The sequence below is a fragment of the Anopheles funestus genome, chromosome 3RL (assembly GCF_943734845.2).
Source record: "Anopheles funestus chromosome 3RL, idAnoFuneDA-416_04, whole genome shotgun sequence".
Lineage (NCBI taxonomy): Eukaryota > Metazoa > Arthropoda > Insecta > Diptera > Culicidae > Anopheles > Anopheles funestus.
This window is the reverse complement of record NC_064599.1, coordinates 62,597,133-62,612,662: the sequence shown is the minus strand read 5'-3', so window position 1 is coordinate 62,612,662 and position 15,530 is coordinate 62,597,133. Positions and strand designations below refer to the sequence as shown.

Below are 15,530 nucleotides of genomic sequence, written 5' to 3'. Positions count from 1 at the left end.
GGAAAAAACATCCCCTGCCAAATATCAACCAGTGGATTTCTGTGTGTGTGGTTGATCATTTTCAGGAACATTTGTGGTGATTTATACTTCTAACGGTAAGCTTTTAACGATCACTTCTCAGCGGGTGTGTGCTTTGGTGCGTTATTGCTGTTTAAGTTTGTAGCAAAATTGTTACGAATAAAATTTGTTATTTAAGAAAAAAACCCTGTTCTATCATGCGATCATTCATAGTGAGTGATTTAGTTTGAAATCGTTTTGTAAAATGCGGCAAAAAAAATGCAAAAACTAGCATTTTGCTCTGTTCCATGATTGCATCCTTATGGGTGAAGTATTTGCAATAAAAAAACAGCGGAAAATGCATGCACACAAGTTTTCCACCTGTTAGGTTTATCTGCCGCTAGGCGGACCTCAACCACTTTTACGCTGGTGAAGGTGAAGAAGACGAACTAATAAATAAATATCAACGCAAACGTTACGTGTGCACTGTTGTGTGCTTCGTCGTGAGGCAAAGGCGTAAAATTTCTTATTTGCTGTACGTATGGCACGTTGTCGTCTCGCAATCCGGTCACGTCTTTCTTTCACCGAGTGACGGGTCCTTTTTGACGTGGAATGCAAAAAAAAAAATGCCGGGAAGCATATCTAACTTCTTGGGAAGGCATCTGCGGGTGTACCACTTCCATTGGCAAATGTACCACTACTGGCAGCAACTAATGGTAACGTTTGTAGACCGTGTTACGATTTTGCTTGCAGCGGTTTATGTTTTTTTTTGGGAAGAAAAAGAACGTCTTTTTCTACTCTAGTGCAACTGCCGGTGTAGCGTGGATAGTGAAGAAAGGTGGTTCTAAACTTTGATGCAAGAGCAAAATGATAAAAATAGAGAAAGAATAACAAAAAAAATCCTGAAAAATTCTAAAAGTCCTTCCTACAGTTCGTAACATAAATATAATGTAACTTGTTTTTGTTTTTGTATAAAACATATTGATGAAAAAGATAAACGAACTTAACTTAAAGATCATAAAGATAAAAATAAAAAAAAACTTAAACATAAACGAACAAACATTACAAACTAATAAAATAAGAAAAGTACATTTTCTACGCAAATTACTATAATACGTATTTTTTCTACAGTTCTTAAATTCCTAAAAGTTCTCCAAGTAGGGAAAACTAGTTCATACTTCTCGAATAACACATACAAAATGTATGGAAACAAAAACCAAGGCAGAGACAAAATTGATTCAATTGCAGCATGAGCTTCGAAAAAAATATGTTCCAAAAATCTATCATGATGAAGAATGTAAATGACTATTGATAATATTTTTAAACAATTTTTTATCTAATTTTGAATAAAAACTCTACAGCCATGACTATAAATTCTCTTGCAAAATAATTTCATCACACCAACCACCTTTTTTAGGATTTAATAAATAACTTCAAACTTATGTTAAGAACTGTAAAACCCATCTGCTATCTGTACCACTTTTCGGTGACGCTTCTCATACTCTCTTTGTGCTTTCAACGCTGATACGGGAACCACTAGAGTTTGGCTTTCGTGTTTTCCCCCTAAGGGGTAATATCCTTTTTTCCTATGTATGTATGTGTGTGTGTGTGTGTGGGTGGGTAAATATTTACGAAGCAACCAGAATTTATGACCTGCCGATGGGAACTAGCTTCCGGTTTGGAACGCGCTGATCGGTGAAATCGAAATCTTATTATCAATTCCAACCAACCACGAAGGAAAGGCGGGGCGGGCTTGGTAAATTTTGGTGTGGTGAACAAAATTACAAGTAGCATGGAAATAAGCAGCAGAAAACTGAATCAAATGAAAAAAAAAGAAAACCAAATTCCCACAGCACATAAATGCCAGGCAGTGTGGTTTATTTTATATTGGACCACATTGCTTGTTTTGTTTTTTTTTGGTGTCGTTCTTCTTCAATTATTCAGTTTACTTAGCAAAAAAAAAGAAAGAAGGCAGGAGTAAGAACAGTAAAACGATTTATGATTCGGCACGTGTTTGTGCATGTGTATCTTGTCGGCCGTTCTTCCAACATTACACTCAAAGCAATGTAATTTTTGTGTGTCGCAAGGGCGGACATTGTGCATATAAAATTTAATTTACAAGCTATACAATAAAACCCGAAAGCCCACTGCAAGCAGCACATTTTTGAGCTGTACCACACCGAAAAGGAAAAGCATCCATTCCTCTCATTTCCCTCCTACTACAAGCATAAGGATGTTGGGTGTCCTGGTTTGTGTCTGTGTGCGTGTTTTTTTAATTCTTCTCATTCCGATGTTGGCTCGGGTCATTTAGCTTTCAGTTGAGTAGTGTCGTCTGCATCGTTGCGTGTAGCCAACCAGGTCAGAAGAAGCATAAAGTTCGGACTGTATGCAACGGAGGGTGTGGGGGTGGGGATTGTGGTAGGTGACATAAATTTTGCATTAAAAACTTCACCATTAATTTATGCCACACACGATTGCGTGTGCCTTTCCACAATTTTGGGTGGAGAAGGGTATGGAGAAGGTGTTCGATTTTGTGGGTGGATGTTGCAGAAATTATCTTCTCCCTTTTACCCTCTCTCCCCCCACCAACTTCTCCCCTCTCGGATATAATTTGCATCCTCGAAGCCTCACTTTGTTCGAACCTCTCATCCCATTTTTGTTTTTGGGAAACATGGTGCAACAACATGCGATACGGCGGATCGGCGGTATCTTCCATATCCATACGGTGCTTGGACATGGGCAAGGGCAAGAGGTGTGGATGTGTATGTTTTCGATGTTTTTACACTCCAGTACAAATTGATAGTAGGTTTTAATGGGGCACACCAACGTGCCAGACTGGCTGCTGTCCTTTTGCCTGCCCTAAACAACGGTACTGTAGGAGGAGGGACTCTGTACGGAAAGAGTGTGTGTGTGTTTTTGTGCTGTATTGCTGTATACCCCCGTACCCGTAGTTCCCGTACTTTTGTGTCAGTCGGTCAGGAGGACAAACCGCTCAAGTCAAACCTGCGTGCGTGGTTCTGCTGTCGGTTGGGTGATGTTGCATGTTTTACCGGTACCTTAACCCTTTTTGTGTGTATGGTCCCGCCTGTGGGTTGTAATGAAGTCATCTGGGACAAACACGCCTGCTCTACAATCTCTGTCCGGCCGGAAGATTGCAATCGTTTTGTTTCCGATTGACCACTGAACATAGGTGTGTACACATACTGCTCCACAGTGGGGACAAATGAGTGGTTCAGTCAATAGGAAAGTGCCTCCTGCACTGCATGGGAAACGCAAGTGTCCTTGTGGAAAACCAGCAAAACATCCACGGTGGTTCAGAATAAGGAGGTGAAGGTGTGTAATTTATGATGAAAACGTTGGATATCGTTTTTTTTTTGCTTTTTGGATGGTGGTGGTAAATGGTGATATTGTGCAGTAATGACCTGATTTAAGTTGTAACGAATATTAAATTTAATTATGCAATCGGTCGTTAAACAATTCTCCTGTCTGTGGTGTGAGGCGATTGTTTTTACTTGTTACTTGTTTAATCTTTAAGCTGCATTAATGAACGAGCGGCATTAAACATGAAGGTAACGTTATTAACATAATGCCGATGTGCATTATTAGTGCAAGCGATGTTTCATTTTTCATCCTTTTGGAACGATTATTATTACCGAAGTCAATCACTTTAAATCCATTGCTATTGAGCTGGTGTATTAATCGTTTTTATTGAGCTTTTGAGCACATTGTAGAGTTTTTATGATTTTCAGTACATTAAAAACACTTGGTGCGTTTGATTGAAAAGAGATACTGAGCTCATACAAAAATTGAGGTACTGCGATTTAAATTATAAGTGAGATAAGAAGAGAGATAAGCTGGAGTGTAGCAAATTGTTGGGCTATTGAACGGGGTTAAATATTAAGTATAAGATACTGTCTCTAATACTCCAAGATCACATTTGTCATAAATTCTTAGAGAGGATTCCGTTGCAAGAAATTATGCAATATCAATTATTCAACATTCGGCAGATCCTGGAGAATGTGGTAAAGCAGCATCTACAATAAGCACTTGCGGAATTTGGACAACATTGCAGATATTGGGAGATGAAAAATTCTCATTACTCTTTTCTATTAACAAACGTCTGCATTGGATTGTTTAACCAAGCACTAGAGATGGCCATGCAAGTCTCAACGACATCACGACATCATTGGTCTGCGAGTCTCGTACTTAGCAGATGTCCGGAAAACCTCGGAATGGACGTTATCGAGACAAAACTAAGTGTCTTTGGAGACACTACCAGCGGCCGTTAAATGCAGGTATGATGTACTGATTTGCAAACGCGCTTATGAAGTCGTCCAAGATTTCTTCAATGTACAGTCAAAAGTCAGAACCTACAGCAATAATAATATTGAGGCATACAACCGGTTATTCCAATGTCTGGAGACACTTCTCCACTCACCTAACTCAGAAGGCATTTTTGGTGCCACTTATATAGAATGGACATAGGAGGAGTAGCTTCAATTGTTGGGTTTTGATCATGTCAACAAAATGATACCGGACAACTTAGTCCAATTTTTTCATAGATGATCTCTGATTCAAAAACTGGTGATAATCTTCAAAAATTGAGATGAAGTGATGACGTTGATGCTGCCACTAGAAAGCTCACGAAAATCGAGTAGCCAGACAACAACGTCCTTTCGACCACGAACAGTTCAGAAACGACTCCTGCAGCAAGCCAAAAACGCTAAGTGATGGAAGCATCTGACAACATCAAATAGTGGTCCAAAACTTTTTCCCTTTTTTGTTATTGAGTTCCACATTTTCCGCGCAAGGCATAAATAATAGATAGCAATTTAGCTGTAAGGATGTTGTTTTTTTCCTACTGTTCTCAAACATTTCCAAATTCTGCATCTTTTTTTCGCTTTGCCATCTTTTCCAGCCATCTTTTTTGGTTACCCATCCAAAATGATGGATCGTTATCCTATTTAACTTCTTTATGACTTGACAAAAGTTTGGGTTTTTCATTTTTTTATTATTGCAATACCATTCACCATCCTAAGAATGGGTAAGAATAAAAAAAACCAACATCCGCTGGATTGTTTGTGCGAAAGTACATCATTTTTAATGGGCGATTTTATTCGTGCGGCCATTGTGCTCTTCAGTCACGACACGTACCGTGCACCGAAAGGAGTATTTTCTTGGTTTGGTCGTTCCATTTGGGAAAATTTTTTCAAACAGACATCTCATTCAACTGCCAACGAAAAGATCTGCGTTTTTTCGGGGGGAAATAAAATTTTATCCCATTATTTCACCAGTTACGCGCGCCCGATCTTGTTTGTCTGGGGCAAGCAAACCGGAGTTGGTAGAATCTATCACGGTTAGCGAAAAAGGCCGTTAGCAAACAGATAACGAAAACGGTTCGTATGGGAGAGATGGGAATAGGTCAGGTGTAAGTAGCTGACGAGCGAACGTAAAAGTAAGCGGGAACAATGCTCCGGTTACAATCCGCTTAGAATCAATCCGGAAGTGGCTGACATTTACTGTGGCAGGTCGTGGATAAAAATACATTTTACCCGTTGCTCCCAGATCACCGTACACGATCACAAGTCACTGTCGGAGCATAAATCTTTAACTTCTTCACCGCACTGGTTTTGGGGATGATTCTTCCCCTCCAGTGCGGGTGGGTCCGTGAGTAGAATAATGTAGCCACTTCCGGTGAGCAGGGTAAAATAATGCTGATATCGAAGGGAGGCCACGTACACGCTTACGTAAACGCACCTTTCCGTTCATACGCGCGCTGTATGAAGCAGATGGAGGGAGGGTTTGCGAGCTTTAAAAGTTTGACGTACGCCCGTTGAATGCAAGAGGACAGAGCACAGGGGTAAAATAGCTCTCCGTAGGTGTCTTATCTTGCTCTGCTAGGGGTTAGTCACGATTGCATCGCTACGGTACCCCTCCCGCCGGTTCGGTGGTTGGTGGCGTTTAGTCTGAATCAAACGATTTCCTGTTTCCGGTGGTACCGTGCAACCACAAGCATCGGTTTGGAACGGTTTTCCAGACGTCGCTCGTGCGCGCGTGAAGCACGTTTGGTAAAGAACTTCCAGCCGAGTTGCGAACAGACGTCAAAGAACTAATAGGACTTACGGTAAAATCTGGCATTGGCGCGCTAGCGCGAGACTCGATCCTCACGGCCATCGAATGGTTGTGCTGCTGGTACGCCTTAGATACACACACAGAGTCCCTTTCTGTGGCGTTCTGGGTGGGTCACCCCATCATCCCCATCATCTCCATGGAACAAACTTCCAACCATTGATTATAATTACCTGAAACGAGCCACGCAAAACGAGCGCACAAGAAAAGAACGAAGAAAGGTCGTTAGAGAAAAAAAATCAGTTCGCAGAAAAGTTGCTCTGTCTTTCGGTTTTTCCGGTTTGCTTCCGAGCATTCAGTGTGAAAGGAAGATGAAAATGTTAGAAATATAAACCCGGGGGGGCTGACTGCTGGTGTACTGGGCGGTTTCGCTAAAAATGGTCCCGATAAAAAGGGCCCACGGTTAAAGCTGTCTCTATGGCAAGAAGCTCAACTTTTCAGCTTTTTATGGAAGTCTCTGTGTGTGTGTGTGTGTGTGTGTGAGAGAATTATTTTTGCGGTGCGTTTTGTGACTGTACCAAATGCAGCACACAAACAATTCCCCCCCCCCCCATCCCCACGGTGGACACGTGGGCTTCACGCGAGAAGATTTGTTTTTGCGCAAGAGCTATTATTAGATCGCGACTAATAACTCTGACAGACGTACTGAAATGGGCTTTTTTCGTTCACTTCTTTTTTGTTTTTTTTTTTGTTTTGCATGGTATGAACGTTTAGCTAACCGAAGATAAAAGTCTTGTGTTAAAGTTGAACAAGAGCGTAAAGTAAAGAACAAACAGTGAGCATGGTGAGGTGGGGTAGTACACACAGAAGCTTAAAAGATGCTCCCCGCAATACATACACAGAACTCGTAGAAAAAAGCCGCTCGTTAGGCTGAATGAGAGCGACATTCAGCGAGACAAATGAAAATGATAGCAGGCGAAAACGAAATCTTATTTTCCTCCCCCGGGGGAGGAAATCCCGTGGATGGAAAATGGTTATCGCTTTATTCGTGGGGGAAACCTTAAAAAATATTATACATTCTGTTCCTCCGCAGGCACGGGTATAATGTTTCGTCCTCCGTACGGAAAGGATGCAACAAGATATAACAAGAGTGCTTTACGGTTAAACGGGTTGAGAACTTTTCCACAGTGTGTCAGAGTTGTTTCCTTTTTTCTTCCTTCCGCTGCACGGAAATGAGCATTCTCATTTTGGCTAACTTCCTGTTTGGTAATGAATTTAAAAGCGAAAAGAGTTATATGTTGCAGAAATGTGTACTATCTTGTTGCTTTGGAAGATAAAATGGCAGATAAGCATTTTGCAAAAGTTATTTTGTTGATATGCTTCTCATGGCAAAAAGAAAGTTCAAGTTTTGGCGTAATAATATGTTTTGTATTTTATAAACATTTTTATTCCCCGGCACAACATGGAGCAGCCTGGTGTTTGGTATAAACAAAACAAAAAAGTGAGGTTTTCAAATTTTAACTACAATTTATTAATTTTTGCTTCTAAAATACATGCCGCTGTCAGTGTCACTGACAGGTAGGAAACTAATGAAGGTACCATTAAAAAGGGTTTCTGTTGAGTAATGAGTGGCATCCTATCAAAGTGAGATAAGTATAAAATTATAGCAAGAAAGGATCGTGCGGTACTTCGAAGAATTTGTTACGGGTAACTTTTGAAAGGCAGCGAGGCTTTTAAATCGATCCCGATCACTTTGCATTTCTGATGTTTGATACAGGGAGAAAAAAGGGTTTCATCGTGCAAGTTTCACCGGAACGGTACGGACCGAACCGATAAGGCTGAGGTTTTATTTATTGACCACTTTTGAGAATGTTTCACTTTCTTTGCGCACTACCACACGACAAAACACGATGAAACGAACGGGGGGTTTTTCTTTCTATCCGATCTTTTTATAAGGTCAAACTTTGTCGTACGGAAACAAAAAAAAACAACCTAAACAAAAGAAAAGAAAAACCATTTGCCTCCGGTTATATCTGGATTTTTGCCGCGTTCTGGGGGTTGATTGTTTTCGGCGATTGTTGGCAGGCAGAATAAGATATTAAAAACTGGTAGAAAGGGGTAGATAATTTTTCGCACGCGCGTCTGATAACGATATGAAATGTGTTTGCTTTTTTATTTTTATTTTGTGCAGCGATAATCATCTGTGTGGTTGTTTCATTAAGCGAGACAAGTGTGTTTATTAATTAAAGTATTCGCTTTACCGGTTTAAAGTGTTTAAAGCTAAAAAATTTAATCATTTTTTAAATATTTTTGGTTATGGGGTTAATCCTTGAATTATCTGGCATAAAAAAATATTATGAAAAGTTAAATGAAAACAATTTTTACCTCGAATATGGAATATTTTTATGAAAAAGTATGAAAGTCAAATAAATTTCGTAGTCAATCGGTTGTCAAGTTTTCGACAAATCCTAACTTCTATTGGAATGAAAGTGTTTTGAAAACTGGTCTGCAAAAAGAGCATTATTTCTTCCATCGAATGCAGTGCACGTGTCCTGCAGTGACAACGAAACGATGAGGTTATGCTGACAAAAATGCTGACGCACACTGTCCTTTGTAGGGGGAGAGTTTAGGGAATTCTATTAAACATTTCTGAGAAAACCGGTCGAGTACAATCATATCTAACCCACTATTCCGTACCTAAGATCGCCGTCAACATTTCGGTTGAATTTTCTCAAACACCACCAATCCCCTGTGGGGAAACAGTTCCAAATCAGTTCCAATCTCAAGAAGAGAAAAAAAAACACTAGTTTTGGTGGTGAAAAATTTGGCAAAAAAAAAATAATCAGAAAAGGTGAGGTACAGGTTCACGACCATTTGCAGCTTCTCGTTCAGTAGCATCAATTCCGTCGTCGCGCCAGCACGAGTGAAGCAAATAAATGAACGGGGAAAAAACCGCTTGCGATGCGAATTCGTGAACCATTTTCTCTCGTCGAATATTTTTATTGGGGGGTTGGGCGGTGGGAGGGGATGAAATGTGTTGTCACCCCGCTGTGTAGTTGGTAGCTTTCGTGTCGCTACGTGAACTTTTTGCACAAGCAACTGTTTTTTTTGTTGGAACTCCCACAGCAGCACCATTTCGAGACAAAATGGAGTTGGCCAGCTAAGAATGTGGAATAAATGTCTGCCAAGTGCGGGGAGGGTAAAGAGGCAAGGCAATTGCTCACTTGTGAATGTGCACCCTTTAATAAATGGAGGGGTCGGGGGAGAGAAAAAAAAATCATCATCCACCACTTTTCCGGAATTGAGGCGAGAAATTCGAGGTGTGCATGAGTGTCACGTGCCAGAAAAATTTTACTTTTTAACCTCGGTGCACAAGGTTATGCTCATGCCGGGGGCATGATTCTCGTACACATTATGCAGCGTGCGCAGTTACGAAGGATTACCGCTAACCGGTGTCACACCCGATTCGTTGATGACCCCCAGGTTCGTTGAGATATTGAATTACGTTTTATGAAATTATATGACGTTTCGACGTAATTTTGAGTAACGAAGATAATAATTGGGGCAACATCTTTTTTTTTACATCACATTAACAATCCACTGTATTGTTAATAATTGAGCGTAAGCCATTCGCGCTAAGAGTAATGCATTAAAAATAATTATTCTTTGTTATGCTTCTGGGAACTTCTTTAAAAATATTTTTTAATGAAGAATAGCATCCGTCAGTGCATCCAACCAACTCTTCCAGGAAAATCGTACTCTCTAGAGGAAGATTTTCCTGTGTTGTGGAAAAACTACCTTATTACAGCTTATGTGCCCACACACAAACACACATTGGGGGGTGGAAAACAGCTCGTTCGGTGTTGTTTTGTTGTTGGCTAAAAGGGAGGCAGAAATGCAATAAAAGGTGGTGGAGTAGCGGACCTGTAGCAATTGCAGTATTAACAATTTGTTTTCAAATTCCCTTGCGGAAATGCGATCGACATTTGTTTCGTTGAGTTGGTTCAAAAGAGTGTAGGGAAAAAGGAACTCAACGGGTACGTGAAGTCTTTACAGTGTGGTGAATATTTTAAAGCAGCGTAATATTTCTGTCAGATAAATATAATTTCTTTTAAAGATATATTCAAGTTTATTTACTTAAGATTTGGAAATAATTTATATTTTATGAAAAAAAAAAATAAATAAAACCACACACTGTGGCATTGCGGTATCATAAAACCAAACGCCAAACGAAGGAAGTGATCCTGTTGTAATAATAAAACAAGGACTAGCGTCACAAGGATAATAATCGTAACGAAAATAAAATGCATCCGTGTCGTGAAACAAGGCCGACACACCTTTTGCCCGTACCCGGTTTGGGGTGGGAGACGACCGACAACGACTGATAGAGCATATTTTCTACCATTTTTGCAAACAACTGCAAATGCTGCACCATTACGTGGTGGTGCAATGGAAATAGTGGTGGTGCATTTTACAGCATTGGGATGGCGTTGCACATTTGTGCACATGCATGTACAGGAGCTGCACACCTTTCCGTATCAGCACATTTAGACGTGGAGTTGAATAAAGCTGGATTAGAGCAGAAGAGAGCTTGGTCCCAGTAGTATTATCTAACAATCATGCGAACAACTTGTGGACATTGTCGGTTGTTTTTTCTTCTTTACGATGTTATTCAGCCAGTCGGCGAATCATTATCAGTGGATTTTCTGTGCTGTTTTGTGGTAGGAATTGGGTTCAGGGTGGATGGGGTTTTCGAGTGGGAATAATTTACGACGCATCCGTGTATGATAGGTCTTTTGTACGAATGCATTTATGGTGGTTGTATATTGAAGAGTCCTACCTAAATTATGCATCACTAATCAGCGTGACCCTATTCTTGAAGTTTTTTTTTATTTTCCGTTTATTTTAGTTTTGCTCGCTATATAAATTATAGAGATAACTCTAATTGATGTAGCCCAAAAAGTAAGAATAGAATTGGGAGAATATCTACCACTATTTGTAGGGGGAATTTAATCATAATCTCTCTTAAGAGACAAAGTCCTCATTCAAATTGCAAATGACGATTAATATATCTACAGAAGTAAATTGTTTTATTTACAATAAAAAACTTGGTAATTGAAGAAAGAAGACTAATAGAAATTGACATGTGAAGTCATTACAAGATCTCAAATTCCTCACAGGCATCTCTGATATTCGAATTTAGCAAACTTTCACTAGGAATTACTCTTTCGAAAGTCACTAAGGAAAAGACTTGGCAAAATTATTGATAAATTTTTGAGATTCATGAGAGATAAACAAATTAATGTTCTTCTGGAGAAGAAATGAAACCACAAGTTAAAGACAAGTAAAATGCCTTCATTCGACTTCAAGAGGTCGAAACGTGTTTGCCTCTCAGTAGGATCAGATGAACGGAGTTTCGATCGGGCTTTTGAGGATATATTATTATAAGATAAAAAGATATGAATTAATTTCTTAAGCACTTCTTGTACTTCATTGAGTGTGTTTAATACAAATTATAGGAGTTCATTAAAACTGAGCATTTAATAAATATTTAAACATAGTACATTAAAGAGAAAGAAAGCTGAATGCAGCACAAATTAAGCTCAAATTATGTTTTGATGCCAATTAAAACTTAAATTACAACCTTATGAAATTAAACCGAATCGAATCGAACCAGTCATTGCTTACTTGGGCCTTGTGAAATCGCCTCAAACCAAGGGTTGAGGCTTTAGTCCTCGATGGCGTAGCGTCAACTTCAAGGTTGTAAAAACTCAGCACGACTCCATTTGACGTCGTTCGGTGGCGCCAGCGACTAACACTCAAGATGCCAAAATCAGGCCCATCGTCCGTAGAAAAGCTAATTATTTGATCAGCAGGATATGCTCGAAGCTGTGAGATGGGAAAAGGAGTGCCCTGTGACTGTGTGTGTGTGCGCGTCTGTGAGACGAATTTCTCACGCTTGAGTGGACCTTTAGGTGGCAGAAGATGATAAAATCGTGAAGCTCGAGTGTTAATCAAGAAAATACGAAAAAATACCTTCCAAAAAGAAAAGAAGCAAAAATGAAACAGTAAAGAAAGGCATACCAACCGCGTTGAATGGTGATGGCGACGTTTTGCTCATACGCAAGCATAAACGCGTAAAAAAGGGCGCGTACAACGGTGCCGAGCGTACTCGAGGTCAACGGTTCGGATTGACCGAACGAACGAGAAGTGATGGCAAATTACGCACGAGACGTGTGACCAAATTAGCTCATTATTCAATAATAATTACCAATGTCCGTTGCATTATTCATGGGACAAATTATTCTTTATTAGCTGTGTAGAGCTAATTTCTGACCGGCGCGTCTCAGCATCGGGTTCGTCGTGTGTGTGTTTGTATTTGTGGGAAGTTTTTTTTATTCTTCCTTCTTTAATATCCAACCAGTGGGTAAGTTACGTTTTCTTACCCCATAAAACAACCCTCAAGCCTTTTCCGCAACCGAGGATTCAATGACCTCAGGCACGTCGTTTTTCATCTCTCAACTATATACGGATTGGTTACAGTTTTTTTTGCTGTTATTGTAGCTTTGCTTTGCTGTCAGAGGTGAGCCCCTACCGGTTTGCCGCCTGCACGGCTGGACATAACGATAGGTTTTCGGACCACTAATGAAGTGTGTGCTTCACTGTGTGAGCTGCAAGCTGGTAGACGATTGAGGTGTGGAAGCTTGAAACAAGCGACGTTTGCAGTATATGCATCTCATCAGTGAACGATCCCAGGCCGGGGAGATTCAAGTGCGATGGTGAAGGTGAACCGTGATCGATAATTAAAACGGCTAACCAGGCAGGGGGTAGGTTTTCAGATACTGTTATCCTATAATTCGTTGGTGGTTTCCAACAGCAGGGTGGTATACTGCAGGGTGGCAGGGTGGAAATAATCAATACCCATTAGATGGGTTAGTTCAAGTGCAAACAATTGAAGGGGCCTCGTGTGGGCGGAAGAGACAAACAAAGAGGCTGTGGAGAATGCTAATGGAAAGTGCTTTAAGCATGCATTACCGGGGGTGTTTTATGGAGATAATTTCATTTATACTAACGTGTTGCGGCACAATGCCCGATCACTTTAAGATCAGCCGCGAATGGTTTTAATTAATTGATCGAGGAGTGTCTAGTTACATTGTTATTGCTACCCAAAAAAAGAAGGTTGAAAAAAGCTTTAAAAGCATTTAATTACAAAGTTTGTGTGTGTTTTAATTAATCCGTAGAGATATATTGAGAAGTTTTAAAAAAAAAACCTCAAAAAAGGAGCTTTTATTGAGAAGAGTATGTGAACTTTATACGTCTTTTTTCACGAGATGCCATATAGAAAAAGTTGAGGATGTTTAAAGTTAACAAAAGTCAGTCATTTGATTGGCACATAGAATCAATGCATATTTGGTGCATACTAAAGACCATCGAATTAATGATTAGAATAACAGCTCACTAAATCAATTTGACTCACAGTGAGTGAGTGAAATTCAAGAGATAACTCTTTAACTGATTCCTTGAAGAGAATTGAATGAGTTATTACACTCTGCGCCGTGTAACAATACATTCACTCAATCACTCATGTAGTGCTCACTCGTGAGTTTAAAAATTAATTAATGAGTGAAAAAACTTACTCATGAATGTTAAAACTCATTTACAGTGAGTTGATAGTCGACGCTAACACGCAGGAATTAATCAACTCATCTTTGACTTTTGATTCGTGAGTGTGTTATATTGTAAATGGGTAAAATACAGCTCTTTGTGGAGATTCGAAAAAACTCACTCAATGTTCTCATCCATTTATTCCTATTCAGTATGTTGAAGACTACTTCGAATGGAGCGACCTGGTGATTTATTGGGCATAGCCACAGGGGCATACACCACTAGATAGGACCAATTTGGTTCCGGAGCATTTTCTCATAAGCAGGATTTTGATTCTTTTACAATCGTTATGAGGTTTTGATCCGCGCTAGGAATTATTGTGAATAGCCTGCCGAAGTTTGACGAGTAAAATTCTCGTCATTGTTTTTAGACACATAGGGGGTAATAAATTCTTCTGGACATCTTCCTCTCAAACGTGTCTCAGAAAGGATTTCGTCAGTTTTGGAACAAAAGTACATGTCTTTTGATTATCTAATTTTCGGAAAAACAAATGATCATGTTAAACCAGAATTGACCTAAATCTTTAGTTCTAAGATTAAGCAGTCGCCATAACGAGAAGAATTCTAAAAATGTTTACAACACATACCAGACTAGAGAAATTACTCTGAAAGTAAATACAAATCTCAAATGCTTATCGGTGGGAGAAAATCTTTCCGACGCGATATTCTTGACGGTACTCTCAATAAATATACGTTTTGGGTGAATTTTTTTCGTGTGTTTTTCACTATGCAGAGGACAGCATTACAGTAAAGGATAAAAAATAAACCATAAATAAAAATGCAATTTACGCGATAAATATCCTGCCAAATGATATCCCAATCAACAAACCCTTTAGAAGCGATGGCAAACCTTTAATCCTTTTTATTTGCCGCGCCGCAAGTAATAGCACGTACGAATGGTGCAGAAGGTGTAGCTACATGCACGATACACACATGGTAAAGGATTCCGGTGGCATTGAGAGCTTCATAGGTCGGAAATGGAGAAAGTCACAGTACCAACCGTGGCAAGAAAACCGTTCGAACCACATCTCGATGCTCGGTGAGTGGAACCAGTTGTTTACACTTCATCAGTGCGATTGGTTAGCTTAGTGGCAGGGAACAGATGGATCACGTGAGGAAGAAGGGGTAACATTGGGCGGTTGAGCGAAGGCTCAACAAGGCGCAACCAAAGGAAGCCAGTTTGCCAATCTGGTAGATCGAATACAAATTCGCTTACCTTTTTGCACCTTTTTTTTTGTTTGTAACCGACAGCAGTGTCGTGTTTTTCACGCTACCAGCCATTGGTACCCGGAGATGGGAAAAAGTTCCTGTAACACACACTTCAAGGGTACCTGCCGGTGGTTAGCGTTCTAGGTGCTGTTAGTTCTTGCTGTCTGTAGTAAAGATTTACGTGGGACTACAGCGAGGGTAAGGTGGGAATGTTTGTAAGCAATGCTTTTCAGCTTCAGTATTAACTGTGTCGTAGAGAGAATGGAGTGAAAGAAGGAGGGAAAAAATGGAGACACCACCTCGTAGGTTCGGTGCCATTTCTTTACAGCATGCTCTGCGGAGAGTTTGAATGTCGTTTTTTTCCGCAGCAAGAATAATCACCGTGTTGACGTAGATCCTTTTTGCTCTTGGGCCGCTGCCTGTGTTCAATTTATTTTCCATCTTACACACAAGGACCACAGGTAGCTGGTTTTCACCGGGGGTTGTGCCACAGATTGCACAACTTCTCAACCAATGCCTAAGACTGTTCCCGGTGCAGCCATCGAACACCGGAAGCCACTGTGAAGCCACAAGAGCACTACTTCTCAGTAA

General features: G+C 40.2%; 1 protein-coding gene across 3 annotated transcripts in view; it reads right to left on the bottom strand.

Annotated features, from left to right (window-relative positions):
- Window positions 1–15,530, bottom strand: part of LOC125767345 (cysteine-rich motor neuron 1 protein) — a 226,182-nt gene that overhangs the window by 34,218 nt on the left and 176,434 nt on the right. Inside the window, exon 8 of one of the 3 annotated variants that reach the window (XM_049433832.1) lies at window positions 1,601–6,299. The exons of the other annotated variants lie outside the window; for them this stretch is intronic. The gene's annotated coding sequence lies outside the window, so the exon portion shown is untranslated. Of the gene's footprint in view, window positions 1–1,600; window positions 6,300–15,530 lie in introns of those variants that run through there. 3 annotated transcript variants of the gene reach the window in all.